Here is a 26,177-nt window from a genome sequence, read left to right as displayed (position 1 = left end):
ACATGATATCAAAATTGGAGAGGTTAATGTCAGCTCTTTGCTTTATGTGGATGATGTTATACTTCTAAATAAATCCGCTACAAGTCTGCAAGATTCTCCGATTAAATTGAATAACTGTTGTAATAGATATGGTATGAAGGTCAGCAATAAAAAGACAAGGACAATGAAAATAGGCAGAATCGTTGAAAATGTCAACTGTGTTGTGAACGGAGAACATGTGGAACAAGTAAAACATTTCAGCTACTTAGCTACGATTTTTACTGAAGATGGTAAATTAAATATAGAAATAGACAACAGAATCAACAAAGCTGGTATGGTGGGAAGTCAATTGAATAAATTCATATGGAATAAGAGAGAAATTAGTCAGAACACTAAATTAGCTGTATACAAGACAGTGTTCAAACTAGTTTTAACTTATGGATCTGAGAGCTGGGTCAGAAGTAAAACACTTGACCAAAGACTAGAGATCGCAGATATGTGAGTCCTCAGAAAGATTATAGGCATGAAAATATGGCATCAATGGCAATATCATATTAAAAATGAGGATATTAGGAAAGAACTTGACATTGTCAGCATCCAGGAATACGTTAGCAGAGCTAATCTCATGTGGTATGGTCACTTAAACAGAATGGGCGAGGAAAGATTAGCAAAACAAGTGTTCTCTGCCGGGTTGGCAGGAAAACAACCCAGAGGAAGACCAAGATATAGGTGGATTGATACAGTGCAAAGGGCTTTAGACGATAGAAATGTAAGATCTGATAATGTTGGAGTCTTGACAAGTAACAGACTGATTTGGAGGAAAATTGTAGATAGGAAGTTAGTAATGATGTAATTTTTTTTTTCATGTAGTACTATCATATCCTGTACACCCCTTGAGGGTACATGGCAGGAATTTGATGATGATGATAATTTGGTCAAAAGAAACTCGCCCACAACTAAACTATTTAAATTCAACACGATCCTCAAAGAGCATGGATTTCTAGCTTTGAGGCTACCACCATATCATTGCGATATTAATACTATCGAGTATGTTTGGGAAGAAGTGAAAAGTTTCATTCGCCATCGCAACATAACTGGAGATATTGACATGTCGAAACTTTGTAAGCTTTCAGAACAGGCGATTGAAAGTATTTACAGTTCAAAACTGGGGAAAATATTGCTTTCATGTCACCTCATTGGAAAATATGTATTGGGACAGAGACGGAATTATTGAAGAATTATGTGAACCTTTGGTGATCAGTTTAAGTGAAAGTGATGGCGATTTGGACACCGATTCAGATGACTATGAAGATTAAAAGGATTTGATAATGGTATTTTTTTCCAACCTTTTTTTGCATGGGTTTGTTAAAAGAGTAACAACAAGTCATAAATAATTAATCGGTTTAGGACATTAAAGTGTCTCAGTTCTCTCAACTGTAAGTTTAGAATATCTAAGTTCATTTGAAAAAATAAAAAATTTCTATTTTTTGTATAATTATTTTTATTTTATAGAAAACTTTCTTAAAAATAAACTTTGTTAAATTTTTGTTTTATGCTATACCTTTTTTAATTTTGCTAATACTCTATGAACATTTTTCCAACTGTTATACAAGCAAAATAACTACACTTTAAAAACTACAATGTTCGTAAAAGAAAAGCTAAATGTTTCGACCTGTAATAATAAATAAACACATCCCAGAAGATAGATTGATTACCCTATTATTGGAATGGATTCCCCTTTTTCTGACATGCGCAGAAGTGTCGAGGGACCTCTAATCAGTGGGCGAACTATATAGGGAACCAAGCTACATGCTCTTGCACTCTATAAAGGTAAATTAAATCTATGCTGTTAATTAATCTGTTTCTTAGCCTGGTCTCTAGTGATAATTAAATACGATAAAATAAAATAAAAAAAAATAAATAAAAAATAAATTTAATTAAAATTTAAAAAAATTAAATAATTAATAAATAAAATAAATAAAAAACTACAATAAACTCTGCTACAGTCCTCATGTAATAAGATTCTTCTGGATTTGTACAGTTCAGATTGCTATACTACGATTTTCTTCAGGACTTTTACAGTTCAAGTTGCTATTGAATGTTAAGGGGGAAAAAAACACTTCACCAAGTCTTCTTGTAGTGCGATTTTTCTTTGGCTTGTTCTGGTTGCCATAAAGGTTGAAAATGGGTCCTCCACATTTTTTGAATGGTTAGGCCAGGGGTTCCCAACCTTTTTGTTTCCTAGAGCACATTCTAAAATACCGGTTGGGTGACAGGCACCATCTATTTTTTCAAGCAAATTTTTTGAATTCTCTTGTTAAATGAATGCAACTTCGAATGCACGCCTGCTTTGCATTGTATGCATTTAATAATCGTCATGTCATTAACACATGCGTCATATAGCATACCATGAATTGTTGCGTGATGTGCACGTGATTATTTCAAACTATACGGCACACGGTTGAACAGCGACAGGCACACACACAAATTGATTGACGGGCGCCATGGTGCCCGCAGGCATAAGGTTGGGAATGCTTGGGTTAGGCCATCATTTTTGTTCAGATTTGGATTATGTTTGAACAAAATATGAACAAAAATGATGGTGAAGTGGTTTCCCCCCCCCCCCCTTAACATTCAATAGCAACTTGAACTGTACAAGTCCTGAAGAAAATCTTAGTATAACAATCTGAACTGTACAAATCCAGAAGAATCTTAGTACATGAGGACTTTAGCAGAGTTTATTGTAGTTTTTTATTTATTATATTTATTAATTATTTAAATTTTTTTATTTTAATTTAATTTATTTTATTTATTTAATTGTATTTAATTATCACTAGAGGTCAGGCTAAGAAACAGATTAATTAACAGTGTAGATTTACCTTTATAGAGTGCAAGAGCGTGTAGCTTGGTTCCCTATACACATGTATCCTTCTGATGATGATGACCTCAATACAGGGGTCGAAACGTCAAGTGTTATTTTATTAATAATTAATAAAATAATCATTTCAACATGTGTGTTTTGTGTCCCTAAATTTGTAAATATGAATCCTGATCACCGTGTAACCTTAAAATAAAAATAAAAAAAATTATATTACAAGACAATGAAGATAACCTTCAAAAATCAGTTTATGAATTAAATGAAATCAGACAACAATACAATTTAAAAATTTCACAAAAGAAAACAAAAGTTATCACCCACTCAAAACATCCATTCTAAGTAAGTGCACGGTTCCTTCTTACTGCTCTATGGCCTGTGCGGTTAGCCTAGTGGCTGTGCGCTTCGCAACCATATGACTAGGGAAGGAGTGTCCCAGATTCGATGCTCATTGAAGACGTGAGGAATTTGAGGATCTTCCTCAGCCATAGCCAAGTTAGCCAGTCTTGGATGCAGGCAGTAGGGTTTTTTCCGCCAGTTTATCTGACGTTTTTTCATCTCGCAAGCAGGCAAACCGGCTCTGTAAACACACACGGATCTACAGCCATAAATACTTAAACCCCCCCCCCCATGATGGGCTCAACTCGCCCCAATAGGGACGGGGGGAAAAAAGGGAGGAAACTCCATACGAATAAATAAATAAAACTGCTCTATGTATTTGTTGTGATTTATTTCACTTGCTGTGCTTAAAAGTTATTTTTAGTCTTCAGTTTACTTTCAAGTTAAATGAATGTATTTCTAAAGTGCCTTGAAACACGGATAAATGGATAATTAAGAAGAAAAGTAACGTCGAGCCAGAGCCGATTGCTTCTACATCAACAACTACATCATCATCCCATGTAAGTAAAGAGGTGGATTCAGCAGTAACGAAAAGAACATTAAATGTTAAACAATCAAGTAATAAAAAAATAAAATAAAAAACGTAAATATAAATCATATTTACAATTTGGCTTTACATGGACAGGAAATTTGGTAGAGCCAAATCCATAATGCATTGTTTTCTCTGAAATCCTGTTACAAAATGCTATGAAACCGTCTCTTTTTACGGCGACACTTGAAACAAAACATGAGCATTTAAAAAATACGCCCTTATGCTATTTTGAAAGTCTTTTGGAAGACTTGAGTATTAGAAAAACCATTATTAAGCATTTTTCTGGTCTAGAAGAAAATGAAAGTGCACTTTCATTTTCATTTGTAAGTGCACTTACAAAGTAAGCCTTAAAATTTCCAAAGCTAGAAAGGCTCAAACAATAGGCGAGTCACTCATTCTTCCAGCAGTGGATGAAATAGCTTCTTGTAAGTCTGGTCAAAAAGAGGCAACTTGTCAGAGCCATTCCTTTGTCAAATGACACAGTTTCCAGGAGAATTAAAGATATGACATGTAATATTCTCATTCAAGCTATTCAATTTAGCCCGTGGTTTGAATACAAGTGGATAATTTGACAGACATAGCTGGGCTAGCTCAATTACTTGTTTTTGTGCATGGAAAATTTCAGAATGCAATATTTGAAGATATTTTATTTTGTAACCATCTCAAAACTTCTACTACAGGTGTGGATATTTTTAATATGATTCATTCATTTTTTGCCAAAAACAACCTTGAATGCAAAAATTATATTTCTGTATGTACTGACAGAGTAAAAGCAATGAGTGGCTATAAATTAAAGATACCAAGAAATGATATACTTGGTTTAATCCTTTATCCAAGTGTAAGCAAACAAACTTTGCACTTAAGTATTTTCAGGACTGGAGCAACTCATGGTGAAGGTGGTATGACTTCACATCACTTACCTTAGTATCTCATAATGCAAAGCACATCTCCTTACAGACATGTATAATGCTATGCATTATGGAAAGGGGCGCTACCCAGACCGGTTTCAACCTTTATTGAGGTCTCATCAGTGGGAGCCAGACCCAGAAGTGATATCAAGGTTGAAGTAATGCAGAAGTCATATTTTCATATACAAGTTGCCAAAAGGTGTCACACCTTATTACTAAAACACTCTGGATTAGAGATAGTTAGTTGTTAAAATTTTTTCCACTTGGTTTAATCCTTTATTCAAGTGTAAGCAAACAAAGTTTGCCCCTGAAGTATTTTCAAGACTGGGACAACTCATGGTAAAGGTGGTACGACTTCACATCACTTGCCTTAGTATCACTTCTGGGTCTGGCTCCCACTGATGAGACCTCAATAAAGGTAAACCGGTCTGGGTAGTGCCCCTTCCCATAATGCATAGCATTATACATGTCTGCAAGGAGATGTACTTTGCATTATAGGATACTAAGGCAAGTGATGTGAAGTCATACCACCTTTATCACAAGTTTCCCCAGTCCTGAAAATACTTCAGGTGCAAACTTTGTTTACTTACACTTGGATAAAGGATTAAACCAAGTATATAATTTCTTGATATCTTTAATTTATAGTATAACCAAGTGGAAAAACTTTCAATAACCAATGAGTGTCTATATCACAGGACTAGCAGGTCATATAAAACAAGTTATACCAGAATGTGAGTTCATTCGTTGTTGTCTTCACCATGAAGCGCAGATAGCTAAATTTCCCCTTGATGATTTAAAAAGAGTTCTGGATGAAAGTATACAAATGGTCAATTTCATCAAAATCTGACCAATAAAGTCTTGACTTTTTTCAATTATCTGTGAAGAAATGACTGCATAAGAGATTGCTGCTTCACACAAAAGTATATTGGTTGTCATGAGGAAATGTTCTTTGCCATTTATTTCAACTCCACAATGAAGTATGCCTTTTTTTCATGGACGATGAGTTTCGACTATTTTTTTTTGAGACTACAAGACTTAGAATAGCTTCTACGGTTTGCATATTTAGCTGATATTTTTGGAAAAAACGACTATTTGGAACTTATCATTGCAAGGAGACAGCGTTGATGTGTTCTATGTTGAGAAGAAAATAGAGGCCATGGTAAAAAAAAAAAAATTATCTCTGGGAAAACAGAATTAAAAAGAACAGCTGTGACCAATTTCAGCAACTAGATTCATTTCTTAAAGAAAATGAGCAAACGATTGCAGACTTTGAAGACATCAGACAACAAATAATCATTCATTTAAGCACTCTTAAAACTCTTATAAGGCAGTATTTTCCACCCCCCTGATGAAATGCAAGAATGGATTCGAGACTCCTTAACATTTGATTTGGAAAAATGTGAGCTTCCATTGTCCAATAAAAAAGAGTTGATTGAGATATCTTGTAATAATAGTTTAAAATAGCATTCATTCCAAAAAGCCATTGATTAGTTTTTGGATTGGAATGGAGAAGGAATATCTGACTTTGTCAAAAACTGCAATAAAATATTATGTAAAACTGGTTTTTCATCTTTAACTGCTTTAAAAAATAAATATAGGAACAAGCTGGATGTTGATGATGACTTGCAACTCTACCTTAGCAAGATAACCCCAACCACTGATGAACTGTGCAAGTGTAAACAAGCACAACAATCTCACTGATTACCCAGTAAAATGTTTATAATTTTATAAGATTTGTTAAACTGTTGATGTCACTCTTTGTGTTTATCAATATATGTAATTTATGAATACAAAATTCCATGTGTGTGTATATATGTTTTATTTTATTCCCATTGTTATACTATAACTATAGTTTTATCTATCTACAAGGAGGACAACAGTTACACATTTCCAGGGGGTACATGAAGCATAAAAAGTTGAACCACTGATGATTGCAGAAGTATCTATGTTTTTTAATTAATTACAAGCAAAAACTATACAAAAAGATAAAACACTTTAATAAAATGACTAGTGTTGTGTCCCATTTTATGATTTTTATTCTATCTAGTGAAATTCTGCTTATCTATGTTCTACTATTATCTATGCATGGGATATCACCCCAAAATACAAATATTTTAGCTATTTCTCCCCTTAGTGTCCCTAATATTTATATTATACTGCGCCTTTTGGGACATTTAGTTTGAGATATTAAATACAAAAACAAGGAGAAAGTACTAAAGTATGTCTGAATGTGAAACAATATTGCAGTCGTGACACTTTATCTCGTTTTTTAACACATTAATTTCCCGCGTGATTAGGTTCGTACATTTTTCTAGTGGTGCATTGGGCAGCAATTTCAGACAACTGTTTTATCAATGAACAAAGGTTTATTAAACTCATTAGTATAGTACAATTGAATTTCTAATATAATTCAATTCAATAGTAAGAAAACATTTACAAATTAGCATTAGCTCATCACAAGTAACTTGGCTATGATCCTATATGGGTATTACGATCATGCCGCTAACAAATTCAACACATAAAATCATAAGTAAAATCCCTTATCTAATTAACACATTAGTTAACCCAACATTAGTCTGAATATGTGCTATATGCTGTAGCACATGGACATATATGATCAACTCACTCTATTTTACTATCTAAAATTACGTAGATTAAATTATCCCTTTACTGTACTAACACATAACTTTGACATTTAAAACTTTCCTATAAGTTACAATACACATGCATAAATCTCAGGACACATAACTGCTTATATAATATTAATATTAACAAGCATACTTTCATTATAATCAGTCATGTACTAAAGTCCTAATATAAATTTCCTAAGTCTCTTCAACAGTTCAGTAATAGAATAATGATAACAATTACAGACGATTTTCAGTTAACACGAGATTTTTAAAGTACCTTTTTTGTCTTGAGTTTTCTATATTGGCCTCGACCTTTTTCCGATTGTACTATCCTGGTATGATCTCTCTTATAATCTGTTACTCCTAAGTTCTTTTGGCATTAAACTGTGCTTATGCGATCTTTACTTTTCGTAGTTGAATTAATAACACACTTTAGAATCATCTATACCATGGCTGTGAAACTCGCCATGTGGACGTCGATTTCTTTACAGATTTCCCTTTCTCGTAGTTGTCACTGGATGATGAAACACATAGATAATACCTTCTTTCCTTTAGCTAGTTGACATTCCTCGTTTCTTACCATAGGAAATACGGAATTGAAATCCCGCTCACTAATGTTTCCTTGTTGTGACGACGGAGATTAACTCCAATCCTGCCACTCAGGAAAACCATGTGAAACCCATACGAATGAGCTTGTGAAGAAACTATCCAGGGAAAAAAGCCCCTTTGGGGGGGGGGGTCTAACCCTTTTATACCTTCACCCCTAACGGCACCCACTTTAATTTCTTTTCTCTGCCCCTTACTTGATTTGACTTCACCGACCAATTAGGGTGGCGTTTTTCTGCCAAACATCCTTTGGTCGGCGAGCCCGTGACGATGTCTCAAATCGGGAATTGACCCTGAGCGATAGTCTGTTGTTTTTCTTTTGCTAGCCTCTAAATTAATCCCTTTTCCAAATTTTCTAGGAATTTGCTTAATTTTTTTTTTTTCTCTAGCCTCTCACATATGATTCCTTATGATTAATCCTTTCTGTCTTACTTAGCTAAATTTTTTTTTTATATCACAACACTAATATATTCCATCTTTTATTAGTTAGTTCAACAAACACTTTTTTTTTGTTATATATTTTACTTGGATGCAAGAATATTTTTCTTTCTCTTAAATAATTCATCTATTAGCTTTTATACAGGGGTTTAATTTTATTTTCTCTTCATGTTACACCATGATAGCTGGGAATTCTACATTCTTAAGGTATCAGGGTGTAACACTAGTTTTAAACAGATCTATTGTGTACTTCTTCAGATTGAGACAAAAGACAAATATAAAGAGGTATTTTACATAGATTTCTGAATTACAAGCTGTTATTTTTTTTAATTCATTCAATATGCAACACATCTTGTAACAATACACTTATAATTCCTACATTCAAATCTGTCATTTTTGAATAAATTAAAAAATAGCAGTTCATAATTCAGAAATCTCATTGTAAAATACCACTTTATATTTGCTTTTTGTTTCAATCTAAAGAAGTACACAATTTTTTTTTCAGTAATTAATAAAAATAAAAAAAAAAGATGACAGAAGTAACTTTTGTGTTCATTAAGGCAGGTGTTAAGTGATCTACCAGTCTGTCCAAAACAGACTGGTAGATCATTCAGGTTACATCAGGTAGAACCTGATGTAACCTGAATATAAGGCATAGGAATAGTTCTGCTATAATCCTGTGAGTTGTTTGCAGGAGGGATACTACTGCAGTACCATCTAGCTGTTTGTGTATTTTGCCTTTCCACAAAAAATGATCAGAATAATTCAAATATGTAAATTCAAAGAGGTGCATGCAGAATTTTATCCATTTTATAATGATTGCAGCTATTATCTAAAAGTGTTGAGAAGGTACCTGTGCTCTGTTTCAAGAACTGTCATTTTAGCAATTATGTTAAAATGACAAAATGCTAAAATTATGTTAATTATTATATTGTTATGGAAGTGATGCTGTTGCTTAAATAAACAGCTTCCATTACATGTGGATTATCCTTTTCACTAGTGTGTCTGGAAAGGGGAAGACAATTGTTATTTCCTTTTTTCTATCATGAAATGTATTTCTGAATGTTGGCTATTTAGATGTACTAGAAATGTATCTAAGGCCATGAGGCCAATCATCCTCATAGCATAGCCAAACTACTGGTTTATATGTAGCTGTGTCAAGTGTTTAGTTTTTAAAATATTCCATAGAGAAATAGACTAGTTGAGAAGGAGGAGGCAGATCCTACTGCAGTACCATCTAGCTGTTTGTGTATTTTGCCTTTCCACGAAAAATGATTCAGAATAATTCAAATATGTAAATTCAAAGAGGTGCATGCAGAATTTTATCCATTTTATAATGATTGCAGCTATTATCTAAAAGTGTTGAGAAGGTACCTGTGCTCTGTTTCAAGAACTGTCATTTTAGCAATTATGTTAAAATGACAAAATGCTAAAATTATGTTAATTATTATATTGTTATGGAAGTGATGTTGTGCTTAAATAAACAGCTTCCATTACATGTAGATTATCCTTTTCACTAGTGTGTCTGGAAAGGGGAAGACAATTGTTATTTCCTTTTTTCTATCATGAAATGTATTTCTGAATGTTGGCTATTTAGATGTACTAGAAATGTATCTAAGGCCATGAGGCCAATCATCCTCACAGCATAGCCAAACTACTGGTTTATATGTAGCTGTGTCAAGTGTTTAGTTTTTAAAATATTCCATAGAGAAATAGACTAGTTGAGAAGGAGGCAGATCCTACTGCAGTACCATCTAGCTGTTTGTGTATTTTGCCTTTCCACGAAAAATGATTCAGAATAATTCAAATATGTAAAATGGGAAATGTAGTTTAATAAGGTCAAGGGTCTCTGCAAAAGATACACTGGTAAACAATTAAGTAAAGTCAAAGCAAACCATCATGTTAGAATCTGTCAGGATTAGATTTTTTATTAATGTATTAAAATGAAAGAGATTTTTAATAAATCAGATAGAGTTGCTTGTGAAAAGGGACAGTGTCTGGATAAATGTTTGGGCTGTAGATGGGACTGTCTATACTGTCAACTAAGGAGTTAAGGGGGGTGGGTATTAGGTTTGTGAATTTTGGGGACCCCCATATATCCTGGGTTAGTTTGACATTTTTTCAAAAATTACTCTGGGGTGATTTAACTTTTTTTTAAATAATTTACATATTTTCCTTTTGAGGTTTGGTAGGATCCCAATCTATAGTCTGACATGTAGAGGAGTCCTTAAGAAGATCACTTTATTTTGTTATAATCCATTTTCCCAAATGGCAGTTGCATTTCCCTTATGAGCAGCTTTGGTTATAATAAATTTTTTGTTGCTCTTTTTTTTTAGTGCTAATATTTCTTTGAGTGGAATGTTGCTCCTGGGAAGTTTGAATTTTGTGAATTCTGATCGTGTCCAAACAAATGTTATTAGCCAACGTATCATAGGTCCAAATTCCACGCTGTTCATTATTTCCAAAAATGGTACTTAATTTTGAACTGAAGGCAAAATCATTATAATTTTAAAAATTAGTGTCTGCAATTTCAGAGTTGGTACAGAGAAATGACCACATGCAGTGATGGTAACTTTGATTTTTACCAGCTCAGATCTCTTCTCAGATTAACGTTAAGTTTGCACATATTTAAATATGTTTGGCTTTTGCTGAATGGAATTTTACTTTAAATCTTAGACAGGAATGGTATTAGTGTCCTAGCATCTTTTAAACAAAACCAATTTCAGTTATGACAATTTTAGTTTCCATTTACCTAATCGACGTGCATTATGTATGATAGCTTCGCCATATAAAATTTGAATATGTATAGACAGGCTTGGGTGTTGTTGGTCATATGTAGCAGTGCTTCACAGTATAAATAACATCAAGAGAAACAAAAATAAAAACTAAATTATGTGCTTTTGATACTAATATTTCAGTGGTTTTCTCTTCTGAGCATGTTCAGAACGCAAATAACTGTGACAAGCATACAACAACACTCACGTAGAGACAGTTGTAGAAACAATTCAAATTGTAACTGAAAAAGAACTAATATCCTAACAAAGCATCCTCTAGAGGCCACATAACCATAGAGTTAATTTGGATGGTTGGTTGATGAGGAGTGTATTGGTGCAAGGACAGCAGAGGTCATACTGCACCAGTCCAAAGGTTACAGCTGTACTCAAGATAACAAGCAGTAATAAACAGATAAAATAGTAAAATAACATGTATAAACAGGATTTTTAAAAAAAAAATTAGTAAAGCAAATCTCTATGTACATGTAAAAAGAATTTATAATCAGATGTTTTGTATAAATCAATTCTTTTTAAAAGTTAAAAACTTCATATAATTTACTTGAGTCTGATAAGATCTGCTCGAGTGTATATGGCTTAGCCAGTACAGTAAAAACTTCGTTCCTTTGAATGAAGTACCGGATTCCACTAGAATGTGACAAATAGTGAGATGTGTGTTGCCTTGTAATTCACACAGGCAGATCATCAACCCTTAGTAAATACAAATGTATGTAGGATGACTGTTACCTGTGCAAGGCATAGCAAGCACAACTTCTTTTCTAATTCTATGTTGACTTGTCTGCCAATGCATAATTTCAGGCTTCATATTGCAAACTTTATTTGTCATGCTTTCTGCCATAATGACTGCCATTGGGTTATTAACTCTGATCTTATAAACTATTTGTAGTCTATGTATGGGACAAACAGTACCTGGGAAATGTATGAGATGATCTGACAGCTGCTAGATCAACTCATACTTTCACACATCTCAGGTATTTCCCTTAATTCGAATGTGGCCAGGAATTCAGTACAGCTGAATACCAAAAATAAGGACCCTCACATACAACAGCTGTAGAACCTCACAAAGAGTCACACCTCATATTCTGTCTTCTGTATACATAGAAGAATGGATGAAGGTTGAACATTTATATAATTTATATAGACTCATTGAGTTTTTTACAGGCTATTCTGTCTTCTGTTCAACCTTCATCCATTCTTCTATGTATACAGAAGACAGAATAGCCTGTAAAAAACTCAATGAGTCTATATAAATTATACACACTTTTAGGAGCAGTTTTCTTTTAAATGCGCAAGTGCAAGCTGAAATGCATGCATTCAAGTAGGATTTGATTAGATATGATAAAGCAAAACCAACAGAGGTCTCAGATCTTGAACCGTCAGTACAGATAGGAAGGAAAGCAGAGTGTTCTGCTCTATGTGCATTAAATAACTGCATATGGATGGACAATGGAGTGTCAGACTTATGACTTCCTTAACTGGAACAGTGAGAGGTTGCATGATGGAGTGCAAACCAGCCCTCGAGGAATGCACTATTTTTGGAATTGGTTGTTGTTGGTGGTTATGGCCTTTCAGCTGTTTAGGGGTAGCTATATATACGCCACCATCTAGGTAAATGACTATGAGTTGCTTTCCTTGCCGCACTATATCCTATGACTGTAGCCTGTGTCTGTTCACGGGGCCAGTTTGCCTGCTTGCAGGATAAAAACCCCAGATAAACTGGAGTTAAAAACCCTGCTATCCACGTCCAAGACTGGCTAATTGGCTATGGCTAATGAAGATCCTTAAGCTCTTCACATCGTCAACGGGAATCGAACCTAGGACACTCCTTCCCCAGGCATATGGTTGCGAAGTGCATGGCAACAAGGCTAATCGCATGAACGCACTATTTTTAAAGCATAGTTAAAAGACAACTGTACCCATCTGAATGACAGAGTAGGTTCATTCGCCTCGACATAAAGACTCTGAATAGAAGATATGTGAAAAACATAAGAAGTTATCTGTAATCCTTGATGATGGATATGATTACAGGCTTCTCTGTTTAGCAGAACCATAGATTTGGGACTCAAAATCCACATATGAATGTACAAGTGCATGATAAAGATGAATCAATGAAGATCGATCCACATCCCCATTCACTAGAGGAGAGAGAGTGTGTAAAGGAAATTCAATGCTCTCTCTCTTGTACTTTTCCCTAAATAGATGAATGCATGCAAGAAATAGGAACTTTCTGTCAAAGATAAGTCCTAAGAACTTGGCTTCTGCTGCTACTGGAATAATACTTTGCATGATTCTTAATTCAAGATATGAATGAAGAGTGCATTTTCAGCAGAAGCATACACCAACACTCTTTTTACTAAAAATCTGAACTCATTACTAAGAACCCTTAAAGAGATACTATCAACTAATTGTTGAAGTTGTCTTTCAATTACACTCATGTTATAAGGGTGACAGTAAACAATGTAATCATCAACATATAAACCATTGCCTACAGTGGAAAGAAGCAATTAAGTGAATGAATTAAGACAGTAAAAAAGTATCACACTTAAAACAGCCTTGAGGAACATCCTCTTCTTCATGATATGGCTGAGGTGGTGTAATTAACACTTGGAAGAGTCATCTAAACAAAGTTTTTAACAAAATACAGGAAGGTTCCCTCTGAACTCAAGATTACAGAGATCTTTTAATATGCCAATATTGTCAAGCTGTGTCATACACTTTTTGTCATGTCAAAGAACACTGAAACCAGATATTTTCTTGTTTCAGGAATATATCTCTAATACATATTTCTAAATGGAATAAATGGTCTAACATTGAACAATGTCAACGAAGCCACACTGTATACTGAAGACAAGATTCACAGCTTTCTAAATACCACAGAAGTCTGGTATTTAGAAAGCTGTGAATATCTTACAGATACAGCTGGCCAAAGCAATAGGTCAATAATTGTTTGCTTGTGCTAGATCCTTTTCTGATTTTGAAATGGCAATGACTATTAACTCATGCCAAGAATAGAGAAACTGTTCCACTAAAAGTGTTCTATTACACGATATGAGAAGGAGATCCATAGAAGATGTTTTATCATCTCATAATGGATGTTATCAGGACCTACTACACTGGCATGAGAGAGAGAGAGAGAGAGAGTAGAAGTTATCTTTTAGTTCCTCCTTAACAAATGGCTGATTGTATGGTTCTAGTCCATTGGTAGAAAGGTTTAGCCACCATATCTCTTTCTGTTCTTTCGATATTCAAAATTCAGGAGGATATGAAGCTGGTGCTGAGATTCTAGCAAAACTTTTATTTTTTCCTGAAGTGTCTGCAATAACTTTGGGGATCAGCAACAACACATCCATTATGTTCTAAAGTAAACAAACTATGTATTCTATATCTATCTTTCCAGATTTGTTTTGAGTAATTAATGATGCAAATTGGATTAAACATTGTTTCTGACTCTGATGTCGCACATGCTGTTTGACAATCTGCTTTTCACCCAAGATGGAGATAGAGTGGAAATCGAGATTATGTTTTTGGAATTTTCTAATAAGGTTCCAACTAACTAATAAGGAAGAAGTGAAGGCATTTTTTTAAGGCATTAGAGAAGGCAGCTGACACAACAGAAAAGGAAAACTTTGTCCTTATTGGAGATTTAAACCTCAGAGTAGGAAATGATTACCAGATATAAGAATGTTTTGGGAAAATTTGGAGAAAAGACCAAAGCTAATAATAATGTTAAAACTACCTGCTACATTTCTGCTCAGAATATGGACTAATTATTACTAACACCATGTTCCAACAAAAAATGTGCACAAATTCACATGGAGAGAAGATGCAAGGAATCTTCTCTCAAAAGAGAAGTCTCATTGACTGCTATTGTTGACAGTGATATTTTCGCACTGGTTCAGGACACAAGAGTTTACAGAGGATTTGAAATAGGAAGTGATCACTATTTAGTTTTAAGCAGGATAAAATTGCATTTCATATTGAAACCAAGAATGTGTAAGAAAGTTTTGAAATGAATAGACTCAAATACACAAACATTATTCAAGAAAAACTAAAAGAGTTTGAAAACAAGAACCAAACCTTGGATATTCAGTGGCAAACCCTAAAGAAAACTTATTCAGCCAGAGAGGCATGTTCTGAGGTAATCTGCAAGAATAAAAAATCAGAACTCCATAGTGGACTCAGGAAGTTAAAGAGGTAGTCAAGGAAAAGAAGAAAGCATATCAAAAGTTCCTGACAAAAACTTACTTGTGCTGAATACAGAGAACAATGTAAAAAAAACAAAGAACTATGTGCTGAATACAGAGAAAAAAATGTAAGAAAACAAAGCACTGTGTAAAACTATCTAAACAAAAGTCATGGGAAGACATGGTTTATATAAGATAAGATAAGACTTCTGTTATCATAAGAACATAGAAAATAAATATCAGGAAGGTGGTAAAATATTGTAAAGGCTACTGAAAAAACTCAGAAATGGAGGAAAGAATATTGTAAAAGGAATTAGAGATGAAAAAAGAGACATGAAAACTGAGGATAAAGATATTCTTGGTGTATGGATTAATTACTTTGAAAGATTGCTAAATCAAACAAGCAATTACAGCATGGTGGTAAAAAACACTCAACAGGAATGCCATATGGAATATATATCTGTACTAGAAGTAGAAAAAAGCTATTACAAACTAGAAATGTAGGAAGGCAGCTGGAACAGATGATATTCAACCAGAAAAGCTAAAATATGGAGGTATAAAAGTTTTACAGTGGCACTATACTGCATAATTCAAAAGGCCTGGTCAGAAGGTTGAATTCCAGATGATTGGAGTAGAGCATTCACAGTACCCATTTATTAAAAAAAAAAGGGGGAATAAAGCTGAATGTGAGAATTACAGATGAATTTCACTACTGAGCATTCCTGGTAAGGTTTATGCAAGTATTCTTGAGAAAAGGCTAAAAAAGCTGTGAGGAGAAGCTTGGAGAAGAACAAGCTGGGTTCAGGCCATACAGAGTTGTCAAGATCAGATTTTCTCATTAAGACAAATAGTTGAAAAATCATGGGATATAACAAGGACCTGTATTTAAATTTTGTAAATCTGGAAAAAGCATATAAAATGTGCCAAGAGGAAAGTTGTTCAAAATGTTTCAGTTATATGATATAAATGGGACATTATATCAAGCAATACATAGTCTCTATTTGAGTTGTAAATCAGCAGTTAATTGGAAGATGAAAAGGCACAGGAAGATAATTCAATGTAAAATCAGGTACGAGACAAGGATGTACATTATTTCCACTGTTATTCATTATCTATATGGATTACGTTAGGAAGGAAAGCAGTATTAAACCTGATATAAAAATTGGATATGTTAATTTCAGCTCATTACTTTATACAAATGATGTTATACTCCTAAATAAATCCAGGACAAGTCTGCAGGATTCCCTGTCCAAACAACTACTGCTATAATAAATTTGGTATGAAAATCAGCATTAAAAAGACAAAATAATGAAAATAGGCAGAAAGATTGAAAACATCAATTGCATCCTGATTTGAATGGAGCAAGTAAAACATTTCAACTATTTAAGCACAATTTTTAGTGAAGATGGCAAATTAAATTTAGAAATAGACAGCATAAATAGCAAAGCTGGTATGGTAGGAAATGAACTGAATAAATTTATATGAAATAAGAGAGAGATTAGTCAAAACACTAAACTAGCTATATACAAGACAGTGTTCAAACCAATTTTAACTTATGGATTTGAGAGCTGGGTTAGAAATAAAACTCTTGATCAAAGACTGGAAATCACAGATATGAGAGTCCTGAGAAATATCAGGGGACTGAACAGATGGTATCAATGGCAGTATCATACTAAAAATGAGAATATTAGGAAAGAACTTGACATTATTAGCATTCAGGAATATGTTAGCAAAGCTGATAGGAGAACATGATAACTGTGAAGACATAGTGCAAATAACAGGAAAATGATAACTTCCATAGATGTTGTCTTCAACATCCCAAATGAGCAGTAGATAAATAACAGAGAAGCAGGTTGGCATATGGTAAAATGTATTTACTCTTATTAAGAAGGGAGAGGTCACGATTGTCAAGCATTACTCAATGATACGATCTTGCTCATTCACATTGGCACTACCCCACAGAATATCATATCCATTAAAATTACCCGAGAGAGATATGGATTGAGGCACTGTAATATAATACAAGATTATCAAGTTCAGTTTAATATAACTCACAACCTGGTGGTAAATAAATGGAACATACTGTAATCAAAACCCACAGATATGTGAATTCTTCCAGAGCAATATTAATCTGGATATTTTTAAAAGAAGCATGATTGCAACTAGGATAGCTACTCCACATGAGCAGAACCATAACAGTGAAGTGATTTAAGGTGAGGTCTTCAATGGATTTTAAATACATTTCCTGCAGACAGAAACAGAAGGCTTTGTGTTTCTGCAGCAGAACCTTGATGATATCAATGTTTTGTCAAAACCTATGACAGTTCCACTGTAAAATTTTTTCTACTGTTTTGGCTTTGTGGATTTGTTAGATTTCTGAGAGTTCGAGGGATTACCTTTGTCAGTCTTATATTTATCTATTGATTTAGTGAAGTATGGATGGCCAGTGTCCATCTCTACATCATCTGACATGTCAGGATCATTTGGTGAGTTAGTTCAATTTTGGCAGATACAGAAGCATCCTTTTTTTTCTATGGAAGTGTCTGGTGTTTTACCTTTAGGTGAGATCCTTGCCATAATTTTCTTGACAAGTAGATTCTCATTCAATGGGATCATTTTTGAAGTTGTTTCAGGAGAAAGACCACAGATAGTGTAACTGATGTACTCTAAAGAGAAGCATTCGTGATCATAAAGTTCAGATATCGTGAAATTATCAGATGGTGGAATAGACATGCTAATTCAAGTTGTTATATATTTTCTCAAGTGTCACCTTTTTTGACATAAGAGGATCAGAATTGCTGGATATGATAGTGATGGTGTCTAGCTTCCTCTTTGCATCCTGATATATATTTTGTGGTTTTATATTTTGTATTTCTTTTTCATCCTTTCACCTCTGACATGCATGATCTCGCTGACAGTTGACACATTTATCTTTCTTTGAAGAGCAAGATTTATTATCATGTTCTTTACTACAACATCAGGTTGTAGAACCTTGACAGGCAGTATGGGCATCCATATTTCAATATTTAAAGCATCTCAGGGGGATTTGAGATGTACAGCATAACAGGAATTAAGATACCCTGCTTTTAGATATAGGAAGTTTAGTTGTATCAAAAGTAAGAATGATGTTCTTGATCTGAACCAGATAACCATCCCTACAGAAAGTACCTCATAGCTATCACTCCCAGATCTTTAAGCTCTGATATCTCCTCATTCTGATCCCATTCCTCCAGAACAGCATTTCCCAAACTTTTCCTACGCTTCACAAATCCTGAAATTTTCATGGAACACCTTGGTTATTTTGTAATGTATTAATTAATAATTGATTGTTAATTATTAATTAAACATAAACATTATTAAATTAATTTGTGCTGATTTTCATTGACATATCCCATTCTGATCACCAAAAATTTATATTATTATAAGTACTTATGAGTGAATGCAGACTTTTTCTCCTGTGTACTGTTAGTTTTCCCCCTCTTTTGTACATCCTGAAGATCGCTTTGTAGGCTGGTGGTCGATGATTCACTATCTGTTGCATCACAAACACTTTCAATAAGAAATTTCTTAATACCAAAATTAAACAAAGTCCCTTTTCTCTTATTCATATTAAAATTTAACTCTGCAGGCCTATTACTTTTAAAAAATCATGGCACTACGGTTTCAAAACTTTCACCTTACAATACGAACTTGCGAAGAAAGTATTCAGTATTACAAATTTGAGAACTGGATACAGACCACCTTGATCTTCAATTTTAGTGGAAAAATTTTCTTTATACTTCCTTGCTGATTGGTCACTAACATTTGCAACACAGATGTCATTTCCTTCAGTTTTTGAGAACAGAGGATACGCCATCCATTGTTATAATCCATTTGCAGGCAATTTCTATGACCAGTCATAAACAGAGGTATTCCCTTTCCCAAATGTTGAAAAGTTTTGATGTGTGAAAATTAATGATAATTCATGAATACTTCCATGTTTAAAAATACACGCCTTGGTCACTAACATTTGCTACACAGATGTTATTAGGCATTCTGGGTCTGAGCTTTTCGACATATTAGCAAATATTATTCTCCTCAGAATATTTCCACTATAAAATATTTATTTATGAAAAATGCTTAGAAAACTAAAATGACAAATTCCAGGAGAATTTCTCGCAGAACACTTATTCACCTTCTGCAGAACACAGTTTAGGAAACCCTGCTCTAGAACAATGCAACGATTTATAAGGTGTTACTGTATTTGGTATTCCACCGATTGATTGCATGAGTAGTTTTTCTGAGTGTTGCTGAAATGATTTTTCTACAAGGATATCACCAGAACACAGTCTCTTAACTGTTTTGGGATATCCTATCAGTCCTAAATAATTTTTAATAGAGAAGGGTAACATTTTTCCTATTAACTTTTCACCTGTTGTATGGATGATAAAAAATAATGGTACATTCATTCTAGAGTCACATATCTTTTGTTTCCTACTTGTTATCAAGTGATTACCTATTGTATCAGTACTAGGATGGACCCTTGTGAGAGACCTTCACAAATTTGAGAATGTAGAATTCATGCTCAAGGGATTTTTTGTTAGGTGCCAAAGCTTCCCACCCACCATGAAGCCACATATGATGCCTACTCACTCGCAAGCAATGACTGCACTTGAGAGTGGAATGCCAAGGCTACCCCAGGTACTATATAAGCACCACAGCAAGGTTTGAATTCCACCCATGGACAATGGGGTAGGAGACTTGCTGCAACATTGTTGATCATTGGAGGCAAGCCTACTAAATGACTGATCCTAGCCAGGCCATCCAGTATCACTCATCCTGCCAAAGCAGAGGGCCAAATTAGTAAAGGACTACCAGCATTCCCCCTTTCTGGATGTCAATGTGTCACACCATTACACCAAACATGGAGGAAGGAGCTGGATCCTAATGATGGTTTGGGAAGTTCCCTCCACCACAAAAAGGTGACTCACGAGGAAGGATTTAATTTGGAGAAGACAGGGCATATCCTTTCATTCAGTGTTACAAGCTGATCGGCATTCATTTCAGTAAATTATGAGACTACAACCATGTTAGGAATAATTACTTTAACTTCCCAATGTTTCGACCTGCATATTAAGGTAATCATCTGAAGTACACACACACACACACACAAGACAAGCTATATTACATTTTAAACATTATGTCAAAGTGACAATGATTTGATCAATGGTATTCTACTGGAAAAAAAAAAAGACTACATCAAAGCTACATCCTATTTATAACATCATCAGAGAATAAATCATATAAATACTTTTAATACAGCAAAATTACAAAACACTTTATGTAATTCAACATAAAGTGTTTGTTATATGAAAGCTAAGATTCTAGATTAATATAGTCATAATTATAATAAACTCTTAGACCAAAAGGTTATGTGGGTAGAATACGTGCCATCCATATTCTTCAGATTTTTAGACCACAATTATTGTTAAGATTAGGGTGGGTGGGTGATAAGAATTTCACAGGCCTCTTTAAATTTATGCTTATACCATGTTTTGGTTTAATGTAAATGACAGGTGCCTTTCCAATCAATTCTATGTAGAATATTGATCAGAAAGGCCAGATTTAGCATAGTTATTAAATTTAATATGCTATTTATGTTCCTTTTTTCACACAGGAATTGTGTATCCTGTTTCCGAGGACAAATTACAGGTGCATGAATATGGTATACTTCAGGATGGGCCAGTGGGGGAAGTGGACCCTTGGATGAGTTGAATAAGTTCCTTAATTTTGCAGGAGGTTTAAAGGTGGCATTAGGTTGTATTTCTGTAGTATTTTATTTACTACAAAAATAATATTCTCTAGGATATGCCCAATTGTTTCTGATGATGAAAAGATAGGCAGGTAAATCAGATACATAGATGCTAAAGATACACAGAATTGGCAGGATGATTTGAATAGACTTGAAATGTGGGAAAATGATTCTTCTTCTACAGCTTCTCCAACTTAAGTGGGGTCACTGTTTGCTATGAGTCTCCTCCACACCTTCCTGTCTTGGGCTGTCACCACATCCAAGTTCTTCATCTTCAAATCCTCTTCTACCAGCTCCCTCCATCTCTTCTTTGGCCGCCCACGCTTCCGCCTTCCTTGCACATCCATCTGCATGACCCTTCTTCCCACATATTCGTCCTCCCTCCTCATCACATGACCAAACCATCTCAACCTTGCCTCCTGTATTTTCGCTCCTAAGTTCGTAACTTTCACTGTTCCCCTGACATAGTCATTTCTCAGATGATCCTTTCTGGTCACACCACACATCCACCTAAGCATTCTCATCTCTGCTACTTCCATCCTGCTGATGTTATTTTTCCTCAGGGCCACAGTTTCTATAGCATATGTCATAGCTGGCCTCACTACTGTCCTATAAATTTTGCCTTTCAGATTGATCGGCACCCTCTTATCGCATAACACTCCAGCCATCTCCCTCCAGTTCCTCCAACCCGCTTGTATCCTGCATCCCACTTCCTTCTCAGCTCCTCCATCTTCTTCCACTGTTGAACCTAAGTATCTAAAGTCTCTCACCTTCCTGATGACATTTCCTTCCAGCTCCAGATCTGTCTCCTGGCCACCGCCCACTGTGCAACACATACACTCTGTCTTACTTCTGCTCAGTCTCATACCTCTCTCTTCCAGTACTTTTCTCCATCTTTCCAGTTTAGTTTCCGCTTCTTCTCTTGAATCTACACACAGCAAGATGTCATCTGCGTACAACATTGTCCAAGGTGCATCTTCTCTCACCTCCATCACAATATTAAATAGAAACGGACTTAATGCTGACCCTCGATGTAAGCCAACTGTTACTTGAAAACTTTCTGTCTGTCCCAAACAGGTTCGAACACTTGTCTTCACATTTCTGTACATTTCCTGCACCAACCTGACATATTTCTCCGGCACCTTCTTCTCCCTCAGACACCTCCAGACTTCTTGCCTTGGCACTCTATCGTATGCTTTCTCCAGATCAATAAATACCAGATGTAGCTCCCTTTGTTTCTCTCGATATTTTTCCATCATCTGTCGTAACCCAAAGATAGCATCTGTTGTTGATCTACCAGGCATGAAGCCAAATTGTTCCTTTGCAATCTCCACCTCCTCCCTCAATCTACCATCAAGAACCCTTTCTAGGATCTTCATTGTGTGGGACATCAACTTTATTCCTCTGTAATTTTTACAGTCTTGTGCATCCCCTTTACCCTTGTAGATGGGAACAAGAGTACTCTCCCTCCATTCCTCGGGTATATTTTCCTGTTGGCAAACTTTCATGAACAGGTCCCAAAGATAGGCAGGGAAATCAGATACATAGATGCTAAAGATATTGGCAGGATGATTTGAATAGGCTTGAAATGTGGGAAAAAGATAATAGCTACCAATTGAATGTTAGGAAGAATAAAATTATGCACTTTGGCATGATGAGATATCCAATGGCATGTTATATTGGTGGGATTATGCTTTGAATAACTGACAAGGCTACAGATCTTGGAGTTACGGTGGACAGGAATTTGAAGTTCATGGGTCACATAGTGGACTGATGTCCCATCTAATCCCACAGCATGAGATTAGATGGGATATCAGCTAAGGTTTTGTGAGAACGTGCAGAGGAACTGGCAATGCCTTTGACTAGGCTCTATAATTTAAATCTCAGCTCTGAAAGAGTACCAAGGGAGTGGAGAGAAGGCAAAATAATTCCTTTGAATAAGGGAGGTTCTAAGACTGCAGTAGCAAATTATAGACCAATCAGTATCTCAGGTGTGGTGGCAAAAGTACTAGAAAAATTGTTAAAAAAGAGAATTCAAGAATGGACAGATAAAAATATAATACTGTATGAAGGTCAACATGGCTTTGTAAAGCGTAATCACTTAGTAATTTACTAATTTTTTTATAATAGAGTAACAACTGAGTTGGATAAAGGAAATGGCTACATGATTATTTTGCAAAGGCATTTGACAGAATACCACATGGAACTCTGTTACACAAATTAGAACAAATGGGGGATGGATAAGAGGGTGAATGCTGGACAGATATCAAAAAATGGTACATGGAGGGACAGAAATGAGGTGAAAATAGGTGCCTAGTGGCGTGCTGCAAGGTTCAGTGTTGAGACCACTGCTGTTTAATCTGTACATAAATGATATAGGAAATTACCTTAAAGGAAATATTCAGTTGTTTGCTGATGATAAAAAATTAGGTAGAGCAATAGTTAATCAAGGTGATGTGGAAAGCTTGTAAGACAATTTAAATACGCTGTCAGTATTGGCAAAAGTTAATGGGTGTCAGTTTGATCTCAAGAAATGTAAAGCTATGCATTCTGGGATAAATAGGTTACAGGCTGTGTATCCCATCGATGACACTATACTCCAGGAAATAGATGAAGCCAGAGATTTAGGGGGGGGTAGACAGAGAGTTAAAGTTAAGGTAACTCATAAGATTAATTGGCTATTGAAGAACACATTAACAAGTAGAGGTAAGAAAGTTGTTATTCCTCTTTATATGGTCTCGATACGCATACATCTGAATTAATATCCTGGGTTTCTTGAGATGAGGAAGTGGTAGAGAGGATATTCAGAGGCAAGTGACCAAGATGGGAAGTGGTCTGTGGAATGTTCCCTATGAGGAGAGATTGAAGGTGTGTGGATTGCAGAAGTTCGTTGATAGGAAAAAAAAGATGGATATGATAGAAACATTTAAGTTGATTAAAGGGAGGGGATAGATGCAGGGGAAATGTTTTAGCGCTTGGCTAGAGAGACCAGAACAAGGGGTCATCCCTGGAAGTTGAATAAATGTGTGGTTAAGCAGGATGTGAGGACTACATGTTTTGCTTGGAGAGTTGTGAATGAGTAGAGATAGAATAGGGTTGTGAGAGTCAGTTGTGAGTGCTTAATCTATTAATGGGTTCAAGGAGAGGTATAATAGATTGTGTGGACAGATTGGGTCCCCCCCCCCCCCACAATGAGCAAGTCTTTGGACTCCATGGAGGTGCCTATATAGCAACAATAATAGCAAAATTTTCAAATAAAACCCAAAGAATAATTGCTATGTTAAAATGAACATTGACATGTAAGGATATGGACGTCAGTTTGCCTCTTTACAAAGCCTTGATATGACTGCAACGTGGAATATGCAGATTTGGTCTTTTGGGTTCCATGAGGATAAGGACGCTGAGGACAGGCTGCAAAGAAGAGGTAGAAAGATAATATTGGGATTATAGACTGTAGATTATGAGAATAGACTGAGAGTACATGGACTGCAGACACTGGTAGTCAGAAGAAAGTCTAATTTCTAAGAAGTCTAACTTCTGAGAAGGTGTTATAGGTATCGGATGAATTTTTTCATTATATGAAAGGTGGAGAGAAGACAAGTGAGCATCTATGGAAGTCAGGTTTGTGTGCAGTTAAGAAAGCTAGATTTTTCTCTTAGAGAAATACAAATGAGCAGAACAGCTTGCCTGTTGAAGTAGTGAGTGCATCTATGACCTCCCTTGATGAGTTCTTGACTCCCTGGAGATCCAATAAAAATAATAAAATTGCCTTTTTTTTAGAATATGAAAACAAACATTTCTCTAACTACAATATTCTTCAGTTTGTGTAACTTTTTGACAAAGAAGCTTTTTTCAAATAGGAAAAAATCTTTATCTATATAGGGTGAGTCATCAAGAATGTGCATTACTTGGGGAACTTATAGAGATCATTTTCAGTAAAAAAACAAAACAAAAAAGGCCATAGAAGTTTCCTTGTGAAAAATAAGAATAAGCAAACAAATCCCTGATAGCATTTACAATAGGTTAGTAGATTAGAGTTTTGGAAGTGAAGATGATAGCATGTAGCTAAAAATACATCAAGCAATTTATCGTGTAGAAATTGTGAATAAATATCACCTTCAATCTTCAAAAGTAAACTGATCAATTAACTGAACACAGGGAATACCTCACTACACATGATGATCTACTAGACTGATATGAGGATCTGCTTCTAACCATAAATGTAAATTGTCAACACTGTTGCAGATGAAGTGTGTTCTGTCAAAGAGCAAAATGTATTAACTGGCATTGGGCCAAATACAAAAATTGCAAACATTAAGTATGATCCCAGATTTGACATGCTGAGCATGCTTCATGTGATTAGATAAAAGCCTTTTTCAGGTAATGTCTGCACACTCTCACCTTTATTCGGCCACATCTTATTCAATTACATGGTCAGTTAAAATATTAATGACAGAAAATGTTCTCTCTCTCTCTCTCTAAGAACTCTGCTAAATATTCAGATTTGCAATTCTCTGAATCTAAAAACATCACTGATCTTCAGCAAAACACTACACTATTTCCATTATAAAATCCGTAAACATAAACCGGGGTGGCATATTTGACATTAGAAAATATAAAGAGCCTACGGAATTCAGCATGCAAATCACCAACTGCATGCTCTGAGACAATAATAAACTGCAATGGCTAGTTAATCTGCATAAGCTAACATTAGTTTGTGAACAGATGGACTGCTTAAGTACTGATAGTTTTTGACAAAAGCAATGGAATGATCAAATTTATGCTCTATGTATCTAATGGGAAGATACACGAAGCAAACTGAGTGTCTGTAATATGATGAAATAAATCAATAGAAGAGGAAGCAGAGAAAGGAAGTCACTAACTAATCTGCTTCCTTGCTTGCCACTGCACAGATTCTAAGGGTAGTATAAAGACCAACAATTAAAGAAGTAGTAAATACTTCTGAGGTGTAATTGTTTATATACTGCAAGATCTCGAAAATGAAGAGTACAGAATAATATCATCCATGTGCTAAAAAATAAT

The 26,177-nt window shown here is 35.0% G+C and overlaps 1 protein-coding gene across 5 annotated transcripts in view; it reads right to left on the bottom strand.

Moving 5' to 3' along the window:
* LOC150100330 (nicotinamide riboside kinase 1) overlaps positions 1-26,177 on the bottom strand; it is a 213,263-nt gene that overhangs the window by 112,544 nt on the left and 74,542 nt on the right. The window lies entirely within an intron of this gene.

The sequence above is a fragment of the Typopeltis vanoorti genome, chromosome 13 (assembly GCF_054136105.1).
Source record: "Typopeltis vanoorti isolate ZY-2024b chromosome 13, IOZ_Tvanoo_1.0, whole genome shotgun sequence".
NCBI classification, from domain to species: domain Eukaryota; kingdom Metazoa; phylum Arthropoda; class Arachnida; order Uropygi; family Thelyphonidae; genus Typopeltis; species Typopeltis vanoorti.
Note: the sequence above shows the minus strand (reverse complement) of the source record. Positions and strands in the feature narration are given on the sequence as shown.